The sequence below is a fragment of the Oxyura jamaicensis genome, chromosome 4, assembly GCF_011077185.1.
Source record: "Oxyura jamaicensis isolate SHBP4307 breed ruddy duck chromosome 4, BPBGC_Ojam_1.0, whole genome shotgun sequence".
Classification (NCBI taxonomy): domain Eukaryota; kingdom Metazoa; phylum Chordata; class Aves; order Anseriformes; family Anatidae; genus Oxyura; species Oxyura jamaicensis.
Window position 1 is genome coordinate 94,431,262 of NC_048896.1, and position 11,957 is coordinate 94,443,218.

Sequence of the window (11,957 nt, forward strand, 5' to 3'; positions counted from 1 at the left end):
TAAATAGACGAAGAGAGATGTTTTGTTGCTTCCTTGAGTGTGGAAAGATTAAGCCCAATTACACATTCGCTCCATCTCCCCCCGTTCACACATACAGATTCCTCCTTCGCCGAAATTGCAGAACCTCCCTGCGAGTTATTTAAGGCAGGCATCAACAGAGAGCAAGTGTCATCTGCCTGAAACGGAGGGATGCCACCCATCAAGCTGGGTTATCATGACTTCTTACAGTTGGGTTGAGCGTGGTGGTGGCACACGGGAGGTTCGCAGCTTCCCAGGAAGCCCCACGTTCCCAGTCCCAGCCCCAGACTGGTCCAGCACACCAGCATTTGTGCCCCCAGCCTGCAGGCAGCCTGGGTATAAAGGGAGCTTGTGTGCCTCATCGCATCCCTTTTTGCACTCTTTGAGAAGAGAAGACACCCTCCAGCCATGCAGGAGCATCCAGACATGGCCCTTTTACTGAAATATATCAGGGATTCACAAAGACAAATGGCTGAAAACTGCAGGCGTGATTTATTTTTTCTTGTCTTTTTTCACGTACCTCAAAAAGGCCAGGACTTTGGTAAAAGCCACTAAACCAAATTCATCCCACATGGCCATAAGCGGGTTCACCTTCTCCTCATCCCTCAGGCAGCAGCTTGGCCTTCTTCTACCGTGGTGGTACCCGAGGGAGGTAGGAACTAAAAGGAAACTCGAGAATATTTCTCAGGATGCTTCCTCCAGGACTTGGTCCTCTCTAAGCTGCGTCCCACCCCTTTTCAAATATCCTGCAGAATGAGAAGAAACTTCATTTTTTCAGGGTGAGAGCCAGCTTTACCTGCTGTGGGCAGAAGACAAATGCAGCGAGAAGCTGAATGTCCCTTAGCAAGGAGGCACAGGGGCAAGAAGCAGCTTTAGTTCCCTCCCATATCAACCTCCTCGTAATGAAAAATAACTGTAGGGTGATGTTTATGGGATGGCCTTGCCCTTGGTCCTCCGAGGGTCTCTCTCCATCGAGCAGCGTGTTCCCACATCGGGAGGAGCCAGCACCAGGCACAAAGCTGGCGTGGAGCCTGGAAGTGCTGTGGTGATGGCTTGAGACAGCCCAGCTGGGATGAGGGCGAATAAATCCTCCCACGGCAGAGGGGTGAGCCTGGGAGAGGGATGCACTGCCCTGTGACAACTCACCCTGAAGGACCGAAGGATTTAAAGAATGGACGGGTGGTGGAAAATCAATTTTTTTTGAGCTAGGAGCAAATGGGAATTGCAGCAGAGGTAGCCCCAGGGTGGTGGCTTTGGCCACGGGATGTAGCATCTCTGGGGTTAATGATACCTGGAAGTCTTCCTCCTCCAATTCGGTCCCTGAAGAATTATCGCTGCCTTCTGTGGGCAGGAAATGAGCCCCAAGCAATGAGCACCGCATTGTCTGCTCCCACCACCACCTCCTCCTCCTCCAAGGATCCGGGAAGGCTTTCAAACAGCACATTTTTGTCATTAGCCACCAAAAAGAAAGGGAGGTTAACTGCTTCTCGCCCCGGGTTGCCACTGCTTGAAGGCTGCACACGAAGGCAGCAGGCACAAAGCCGCAGTTGACAGCAGCTGCTTTCAAAGTGCAGCCAAAGCTCAGTGGAAAATGGGGAATGAGACCCACTAATTAGACTGACAGTTCACTTAAAGCCTGTCGGCAGCCCCACTTTTCCAGGATGCTTTTGTGCCTCTCCTTGAGTGAAGCTCATGGCCAGGATAAGAGCCTGTATCAGACCTGGGCACAAATTCAACCTGATTTTGAGGACGACAAACCCAGCAGCCCATGTTGGGGTGCATTTCACCTTTTTACCCCCATTCTCCCACTTTTCCAGCCCCCTTCCATCTCAGCAGGACCTCCCACCTCTGCTCAACCACTGCACCACACACAACAGAGAATTGTTAAATATCTGTCCCATCTGACCCAGGGCTAGCACAGCTTTTGCTGATCCTTAGCACCTGTAAAGACTGAGAGGTGCCCGTACCTTTACGAAGCAAGATAAATAACTTTATCCCCATCACCATTCCCTCAGCAGAGAAACTGAGTCATGGGCAGGCAAAAAGATGTTCCTAAATTCACCCAGAAAGGGCAGGGGCTGTGCTGGCAGATCATTATTTAACCTAAAGACACTTGGGACCTTAAAACATATGTCTGTTCATTTAATATGAGGGCTTGCAATAGTTTCCCTGCTCCAGCCACTTGGTTTGAGAAATGCATTTGGATTCACACCTCCTGAGCTTGGATCCTCTCCTTTTGGAGGCATTTCTTATCACTAACAACAGCAAGGAGACCAGGGACATCTGTGGCCCCAGCTATCTCCAAACCAGTAACTGGTGTGACAGCTCCCATGAGATGCAGCACGAATATCTGCCCAGCCATCCTCCTGCTGGCAGGGATTAAGCCCCAAATGTCCCCTGTTTAAGGCTACTGGCTTCACAGCCATTGCTGCACCTACAGCCCGGACAAACCTGCCTTGCTTCAGGTATCTGGTGCATCAAGATCTCTGCTGAGAAAGGCCTGTTCGTTCCCATTTAAAAGATCTCATAGCTCCTTGACCCACCGGGGACACAAAGCAACCACCTACATATGGTTTTGGGTGAAAACACTGTAAAAGAAAGATCTTTCCATCTTTTTTTATTTTACATCTTGTCTCCATCTAGATTGTGACACATGCACATCCATGCCCACCAGACCCATCTGTACCTCAGTAGGATCCAAGAGGATTCAGGTGCATTAGCAAATTCACATCCCTCTTCTTTCTATTCAAATTCAGGGCTTTTATAAAAGATTTTCTTCTAATTGGCTTTCAATACAATGTCATCCAAAACCCATTGGACACCCTGGGAAAAGGAGCCTGAAATGCTGAGCTCTTGCTGGATTTGCACGTTGCCCTGGGGGACTGACCCTGCTCATGTCTCGAAAAGCTGGCTTGGATAACACCAGAAGGATGAGAAAATCCTTCCCTGCCAAAACAGGGCTTAAATGGCAGTGTTTCTGCTCATCCCAGCAGCATCAGGGATGGTGACTGTGGGGTTTACTTGGGAACTTCTTTCCATTTAAAATAAATACTTTTGTGTTTTAAGTTGAAGTGAAGCAAGTGAAATATTGTTTCAAAGGGAGACATTAAACTGTTTGGAGAGAAGAAAAAAAAAAATACTTAAACAGAAGCTTTTCTTTTCAAAATTGTCTGTTTTGGTTATTTGGACCCAAACAATGAACCAAGATTGGTACAAAACCCCAGCATGTTGCAGGTGACCTGAAAGGATAACTTTTGGTGTAAAAACTTCCAGGTGAAAATGTTTCCCTGGCTCCAGCAAAGATTGTTTCAGGAGCAGAATTAGGATTCAAAGCTCGGGCCACACAGTTTAATCCACTCCCCCCAAACCCAGCCAAATCCTCTTTGAGCACGACCAGGGTGGAGGAGAAGGGGGGCCAGAGGCATCTGCAAAGGAAACACAAGAGCAGCCTTAGAAGGCTCTGGCATCCACTTAACTTGAAAATGAGAAAGAAAGCAATGAAAGACCAGGACAACTAGATCCTGAGTTGCACAGACCTTTCCAAAAATGAAAGACTGCAAGGGGAATTAATGGGCATAAATGCAATCCAGTAATTAATTGATAAATGGCATTAGAGAGTTTTCTAAAGAGGAAGAGTCCAACGTGACTTATCTTCCTGGAGGCAGAAGACAATTTCTCCCTCCTTTCACCTTGTAGATAAGGACAGAGAGCAGGGATCTTTGCTTTCTGAGGCTTCAGAGGAATCTGGAAGTTGGAGACAAAAGAGAAAGGAAGGAGCCCCATGTGATGGGAGAGAGGAACTTCGTGGGTTGTGATTGACTGAGCTGCCGAAGCCGGAGAAGCAGGGTATGCAACTATTCACCACCAAATAGCTCCTCTTGCAAGGGTGGGGGACCACTTCTGTTGGCTCACCCAAGACCAAGTTCTGCTGCGGGATCTCCATCTCCTTGTCTTGCCGTCCCCACGTCACCTGTAGGGTCACATCTGTGCTTCACCCCAGCCACGAAGCCCAGCCAGCCCCCTCCCAACTAACCTGAGGCATCCACGTATCCCGAGACACCCTGCAAGCCGCGACGCCACCGCCGTTCCCCAACAGCGCAGCAATGGTATTTTCAAGGCTGAATAAGCCTGGAAATTGAGACGCTTCCCTCCTCCCCTGCTAGACACATTATTAACAATATACTGAATCCCTAGGCAGGATTAGCTGGTGGATGGAAACACACGGATCTCAGGGCCTAAGCGTAGGTGTCTGTGCTCCTACAGTCACAGGCAGTGGAGACCAAAAACCCTCTCCAGTTGCCTGACCATAGGCAACATGAGATGCTGAAGGGTGTGGAAGACCTGCAGAGCCTCCTGGAGCAGCACAGAGAGGACGCATCTGTGATGCCATATGTGTAAAACCCAGATGAGGGGGCTCAGCAGACACCAGCATGCCAGCAGGGACCAGACAAGGGCCACGTTACCCTGAGCTGGTGTCAGAACCAGGGTCCAGCTCCGTGATTTGCACAAAATCCCTTGATTCTCGTGTAGAGGTGGCTCTGCCCTGGTTCATAAACCAGACTGGTCCTGGAGCACATCCATGTGCTGCCCCAGTACCACTCCAGGTACAGGGATCTCAGCAGAGCACCGAGGGGGACCCAATACCTGGAATTTCAGAGTGGCCATGCCAAACTCTGTCATTTTCCCTGACCTCTTGGGAGGTAGACACAAGCACGAGAGGAGCTGTGTGTCTGCAGGTCCATTCTGCTGCAGCTGCCTGGTTGCCCCTGCCCTGAACTGGGGCATTCCCCTGCCCTTCCTGAGGCTGTATTTGTGCAGGGTTCCCTCTGAACCCATGCAGGGCTCACCTCTGAACCATGCACGAGGCTTTTCTCTGCTTGGAAAGAAAGGTGGCACAGTGTATGCTCAGGTCTTGTTCCTATGTGGACAACAGGACTCAGCTAGGACATATTTCTGCTCCTGGGGATGAGGGGGACCTTGGCTCCCCCAACCCAGGAACCATCTCTGATGATGAATTTAATGGTGATGGTGAATTAAGGCCTACAACTGGGAAGGCCTGCAGTATTTATCTGACACCCTAACCCTTCCCGGAGCAGTTCCTCATCTCCCAGTCCCGCTGGGAGGCAGGCAGAGAGAACAGCACAGCATCTATTCACTCCTGTCAGGAAAATAGGTGCAATCTCCGGCCAAGGTGCCGAGCCAATTCAGCGAAAACCCACACAATTGCCCTGAGCCGAATCAATAGCCCCCAGCTTCACTGCTGGAACAGGTCACCAGCTTATCAAGGGGTAGCCAAAATAATTCACGGTGTGCTTGTGGTTCCTCTGTCCTTGCAGACGTGTCATTGAGATTCCATTAAAACAAAGACTGCCATCAAAGGTGCACGGACGTGCATGCGGGGAGCGAAGGAAGGCAGAGGAAAGAAGGGAGGGAGCCGGGTGTCCTTTGGGGTCACGCAATCTAACAGAGAAGCCATTAATGCCACGAGATGACAGCAAGGCAAAACAAGGCAGCACGTTAAGCGCCCGGCGCTGCCGAGCCCATCAGCTGCCCCCCTCGTGCTGATGGTGTGTCGGCGCAGCGTATAATCATCGGAATTGGTATTCTGCTACAAATCGTCCCTCTCTTTCTTTCACGCCGGGCTGAGTTTTGCCGGTCATTAGGGATCAAGGAGAAAGGACAGAGTCCACCTAGCATCAGTGCTTGCACAAAGCCTGCTCGGCCCTGCTTTCAAGCAAGCAGGGCCCTAAATGCAAGAACTCCCCTTGTTGCCGTAAGGAGGGGAAGGGGGATGTTGTTCTGGAGGTGGATGGGGCACAGCTAGCAGCGGGTTAGATCTTCAAGGCCTTGGGGTTTGGTCAAAGTGGATCTGTGATGGTAAAAAAGTGAATCACCACCAGCAGAGCTGGAACAGCCCCGTTTCAGCAGCCCCCAGGAGCCCTGCAGGGAGGCAGCAGCACAGCCCAGGTTCCGTAAGACTCCCTTGTTAGAGCTGGCAGTGAGGTTAGAGCTGACCAGGCACTAAGTGTAGTCAGCCCCTGAATTTCCCTGGAAATAAAAACATTTCTGAGCCCTTCAGAGCTCAGTGGAAGCCCTTTCCAACCAGCCCCTCTGGGATTCTTGGGAACGGATGAGATTATTCTTCTGCAAACCCAGAGAGGGCCTTGTCCCACCCTGAGGGTCACAGAGCTCAGCAGCCCCCAAGGATCCCCATCAGAGGCAGCTTTCACGCTGGGGTGGTTTTCAGCAACCCTGGGGCCTTTCCTGGGCTCTCAAGGGGAGGCCAACATCACAGCCACTGCTTGGAACCCCTCCAAGGAGCTCTCTGCACCTTATCAAGGTCCAGGTGGCAGAGTCCAGACTGAGTGTGATGCTGCTGAGACCACTCCACGGCCAAAGGGGACAGCAGGCCGCAAAGCTCTCCTTACCCCAGCTTTTGTCTGAATGCAGGTGGAGACACAGCACAGGGCTGATGGTCACCCAAAACATCAGTAACACCAAATTTAGTTGTGTTCTCCCATCCTCAAGCCCTGCCACAAGATATTCCCAGTGTGCTGCAGGATGTCTGAAAGGGACGGCATCATCTGGATGCTGGGGATGGCCTGGTGTCAGCTCTGCAAGCCCCGCAGAGGGTCCTGACCTCCTGCTGAAAATACAGCAGGGCTCAATTTGGCTATGCTCAAGGGCCCGCTCTCTAACAAGACACGTCAGAAAAACTATTTCCCATACCAGAAAACAATGTGTTTTCTGAAGTTTAATGGAGAATTTTCTCCAGCCAATTGTTTTGTGGTTTTTGTTCGTTTTGTGTTTTTTTTTTTTTGAACTGTTGTGCATGTCACTCAATGCCAAGTATTTCACAGTGTGTCATCGCTGATTTCCTTCTGTCATTAGCTGCCAGGTTTGGGGGGTGGTTCACAGCTGAGCCAGAGGAAGATCGGAGGCAAAGCTGACTTGATTAAGACTGCGTTTCAAAACCTTTCTGCATCTTGTTTAAATTGATTTTCTTCTGCTTCTGCTCTAAAGGAGAAGAAATGAAATAAAATAATAATAAAATAATAATAAAATAAAATAAAATAAAATAAAATAAAATAAAATAGCTCCATTAAAGGGAACTGAATTATTTTCACTGCTGGTATAAAACCGAAAAACATGCAAAGACCAAGCTGCATGACTGCTGCTAATGAAGTGCCCAACTGCAGAGCTCCACAGAGGCAGGCCGCGGGAAAGGACGCTAAAACCTCGACTCAGTCCTGAGAGACTTGCCAGACAAAAGCCTCACACACTCAAAACCCTCCTAGGAAAACCTCTGCTGAGAAGACAGCACGGTGAAAGAAATCATGCCAGGAATGATTTGAAACTCAAAGAGTGACTAAAGTTGGTCTTGCAGTCATGGAAAGGGCAGGCAGAGGGACTAAGCCCAACAAAGTGAAGAAGAAGGAAAATGGTTGAAAAAAATCTAGCTGTTGCTTTTATGCCAAGGGGACAATCAAGGTGTTTAGCCAAGCCATGGCTCAGTTTGGATTCACTAAGCACAGCCAGCAGAGCAGCTCGTCAGGCTGGACCCTTGGGCACCTCGAGGACTATTTGGTGTTTGGGTGCTGCTTTAGCCCAGCAGAAGCCAGGTGCCTCGTGTTGCATGTTCCCTGGATAACGCCTGTAATGGGGTCCTGCGTGGGTTCCTGGTGCACATCCACAGCTTAAGTCCTGCCCCTGTGCTCACATTTTGGGGGTGAAGGCCTTAGGATAGCAGGAGCAGTTTTAATGGGTGCTGCAGACCCTCTGTGCCATCCGCACAGCCACAGCACGTGCAGCAGGACGACTGGTGTTAGCAGGATTTTGTTGTGAAAACAGAGGGTAAATTCACAGCTTTCTAGAAAATCAGCCTGAAGGCTGCGCGGAGTCGATCCAGCTGGGAATGGGAAGGTGGCTGTTCATAAATGAAAGGGGCCTTGCAAGGGTGGAAACACTCTCCTGTTCCCCATATAGCAGTGATTGCAGGCTTTTCATGGAGAAAGTGGGTGTTGGTGCCTAACTCTTCATCTAGACATTTAGAGGTACCTCCAGGGCAGTCCTTTTGCATCAGTGTTATCCAAGATGTCCTAAAGTCTTCTGTCTTTGCTTCTTCTCTACCAACCACAGCCAGAAGCAGGAGGGGCAAGAAGGGACCATCCTTTATTGAGGAGAGCTGCAGAGATGATTATTTTCCAGCTCAGTCACAAAAGCTTTGTCTGTACCAGTGAAATGAATTCTGGATTGAACTCACACTGCTGAATTGTTGGTGCCTCCTGGCACAAATTTGGCCTCACCATGGTCCTAGAAAATTCACGCATGGGTCATCCCATCAGCCCAGCAGTTTGCGGGTGGCCACTTGGTTCTGCAGGTAGGGGAATTTAATGACATGATGAAGTCTACTGTGTGCCACTGGCCTCAGGGCCTTGGGGAACGAAAGAAGCAGCAGAAATAGCAATAAGGAGCCCTCTGTTGCTGGACAATGTTCCACCAGCTCTCCCTGTTCACCGCCCAGTGCTTCGTGGCTGTGGGATGGCCACCAACCCACTCATCCTCCTAGACACCATCAGCACAATTCAGCCCCTGGTCGGTCATCGCTGCCCTCTGCAAGCATCTCGGAGCATGTCGTCTGTGGTCACGTTGTGAAGCTGGCTGTGAAAGCACCCCAAGGCAGAAATTTGGGGAGCTTTCATTAATCAGCTCCTCCTTCATTTCTAAACCTCACCTGGTGCCAGGAGCAGGACACCCGGCTCTCATGCAGTGGGTTTGAGGCCACACGGTGCTGTTTTCCCCTCCAATTCCACAACCTCCAAATTCCTGATTTTACTTTTTTGGAACACCTTGGTCATCTCAGCTGAGCATCAGGGACTAAAGAAAGCTCCTTGAGTACATTTTCAGGTTCCAAGATACAGCCCCAGCCTCGCTCACCTAAATTCTTCAAACCCCAGGGGACGGCAGGAGCAGTTTCTTGGCATCCAGGTGCCACATCACCGGGAAGCCACAGGACCAGGGTTCCTCCTCAGCTCCAAACGCTGCCTAAACTTGCACCGATTTCTTCATTTCTTTCTCCGAGAAATGATTTAAAACAGAAAGGAAAGTTGGCACGGGGGAGCCGCATCCTGCTTTGACGCTGCTGACACAGAAGTGCTCCATCTCCGAGCTCGCTTTGTACTTCTTAGTGCCGGGACTTGAAAGGCGCTTCTTTAAAAAAAATCCTTGGAAATTAGAGCAATACGGCATCAGCTTTAGGCAACACTTCAGTGACAGCACTCAACAGGACCCCCGTCTTCAGCACGCGTGTGTGTAACGTTATAAATTTATTTCCCCCTGCATATACAGAAATGTTGACGCAGGGAATTAAAATCAAGCTGTGCTTCATACTTTCATTTTTAATGGGACCATTCTTGGCTCCAAGGAGAGATCTATCAGCCCCACGAACGGCAGGAGCGGGCGGGGAGAGCGATCGCCTTCTGCCAAAGACAAATAAAGTAAAAGGCAAGAAAAGGTGCTGGAAAATAATGAATGGTTCAACGTCCTTGGCTGCAGGAGCCTCTTCATTAACCGCCTCACTGCCTTTTTTTCTTCACTTTTTTTTTTTTTTTTTTTTTTTTTTTTTTAGGGGGGTGAGGGGGATGTTTTTTCCCAAAATAAGGGAAATCAAAAGGCTCCTGCAGCTCTGTGAGTTGCCTGCTGGTGGCTGCACGGTCTGAGCTCGGTCCATGTCCCTCTCATCTCTCCCCTCCAGGACACAGCATTGTGTGAGAAAAACAAAAGGAAGATATTTTCATGTTGGCAATGTCACCATGCTGCATCCCAGGGGACAAGACACACACAAAGGTACCTGCAAGTGTGGTGCACGCTGAAATTCAGGCCCCAGGGAGCCAAGGAGGACACTTCTTGTCCTGTGGTGATTTCCCCAGTGTGCTCCAGAAAAGTTGCCCGCTTTCTACAGCTCACTGGAAGCCTTTCAAACATGGGGACTCTCCACTGTCTCCCTGCTGCTTTGAGCTTCTCCCACGTCCATCTGCATCCCTTGGAGAGCCCAAGCAGGCCAGAAGCCCATGGAGATGCTGTGGGTCCAGACCTGGTCTCCTCTTGGTGGGGGTCCCATACCCCAGGGCAAATGGCAAAGCCATGGCATGGGTGGGACAGCAGAAGGCGGCTGCATTTCACCAAACCAAGGGGAATTGAGGCATGGGGAGATGCCAAGACTTGCTCCGGGGCAAGGAGCCCTTGTCAGCTTCACCACAAGCGTGGTGGGCGACAGCGAGCCCTGAAGTGGGCAGGGGGACACAGTGCTGAGTCCCTCTGCAACCTGGGCTCGGTTTGGCTCTGCAGGGAAAGCAGCACGTCCCGCTGAGCCTCCTGCCATGCTGGGGCAGCTATCCTGCAGTAGGGCACCCACAGAGCCACGGTGCCCACCTCCCAGCGAGCCACGACCATCCTGCCTCAAACACAGGACCTAAAGCAGCCCTGGTGTCCTGGCCGGGTCTGCCTGAAGTTGTCACAGGGGAGAAGCCAGCTGTAGCCCCCCCAAGTTTTTTATGTAAAATGTCACATCTCCTCGGCCACCCCCGGGAGCAGAACGAGGCCAGAGGAGCCCCGTCAGCTCAGCAGGACCTGTCCCCAGGCTCAGGCTGTGCCTGTCGTGCCACCAGGATCTTTAGTTCACAGGAGGACACGGCATTAGATGGAAGCCTGGGAGATGTTCAAACACCCCCACGCACACTCCCACACTCCCTAATCAGCCCCGCTAGGAGTGAAAGCATCCAGAAAGCCCAGAGGCCCCTACTAATTTCATAGCAGGCTGGATCACGAGCTCTTGGTTTCGCTGTTTGCAAAGTGGGGACCCGAGGAGCCTTGATGAGAATGTTAATGGAGAGGAGATGCAGCAAGAGAAGAGCAGAGGATGGAGACACCCCTGGGGATGGCCCACCCAAGGTATCCCAGCTCAGCTTCTGCCCTATTTCACATATCTTTTCATATACCTACACCAGGTCAGAGCAAAGAGCCGACTCCAGGCTCCACCGGGGATCAGGGTAAAATCTGAAAGCAGCTGGGCTTTGCTCCACCTCTCTTCTGAAATGCCTGGGTCTGGTTGCTGCTGGAAATCAATATCAGACTAGATGGACCCATGGGGAGGGCCCATCCTGTCTTCCAAGGTGCTCCTGGAAAGTAAGAACCTAATTGTTCCCTCCAGCATGCGCAATGTGAAGCTGATGAAGCTGATGGAGACACTTCCTCCTGAGCAAGCTGGGGGGGTTCTGCATTTGCTGTTTCAATCTTGCAACCTCTCCAACGTGGTAAGTACAAATACCACCAGATAAATGGTAATCAATGCAAAGGGACTGCTCAAACCACCAGCAAAGCACTAGCCTGAGCCTCTCAGCCCCAGCTCAAGTGCTCCCTGGAGGCGGTGGGTTTCAGCACACGTGTCCAAAACCACAGCCCTCAGTTCTCCTAGACCGGTGGGGAAACAGCGAGGCTCAGCCTCCCAGCAGGGGCAGCAGTCTGTGGACACCCCCAAGAGATATCCAGGCTAATGCAGGATGGATGGGCAGCCCATCACAAGATGCAAAAGCAGGTTGTTCACTGAGGTGCTGGGCTCCACCTCAAAGTGCGCACAGGGAAGGACATCACGTATTAGTTGGACAATCCAGCTCCAAACCTGGGATGAGCCCCCAGCCCCCCAAGGTGATACAGGTCTGATCCTCTGCCCCAAATGGAGCCCTCCAGAGCTTAGAGAGGACTGAAGACATTCATGCAGCAGATGGGACCGTGGTGCTGGTCTCGCTGCCCCTAGTTGCAGTGAAATGACTGAGCCAGGACCACCGTGGTGGGACCCTTCCCCTTCCCAGGCAGATGAAGAGCTTCATTAGGAAGCGGCATAGAGAAGGGCTCTGGTTTTTCAGCTCTCATTTTGCTGTCAC

At 51.0% G+C, this 11,957-nt stretch overlaps 1 long non-coding RNA gene across 1 annotated transcript; it reads right to left on the reverse strand.

Moving 5' to 3' along the window:
- Positions 1–487: 487 nt before the first annotated feature.
- On the reverse strand, positions 488–10,280 carry LOC118166692. The gene is made up of 2 exons (XR_004750669.1): positions 8,282–10,280; positions 488–817 (listed from the first exon to the last, which is right to left on the reverse strand). It is a non-coding gene; the product is annotated as an uncharacterized LOC118166692 (long non-coding RNA).
- Between the last annotated feature and the right edge of the window lie 1,677 nt (positions 10,281–11,957).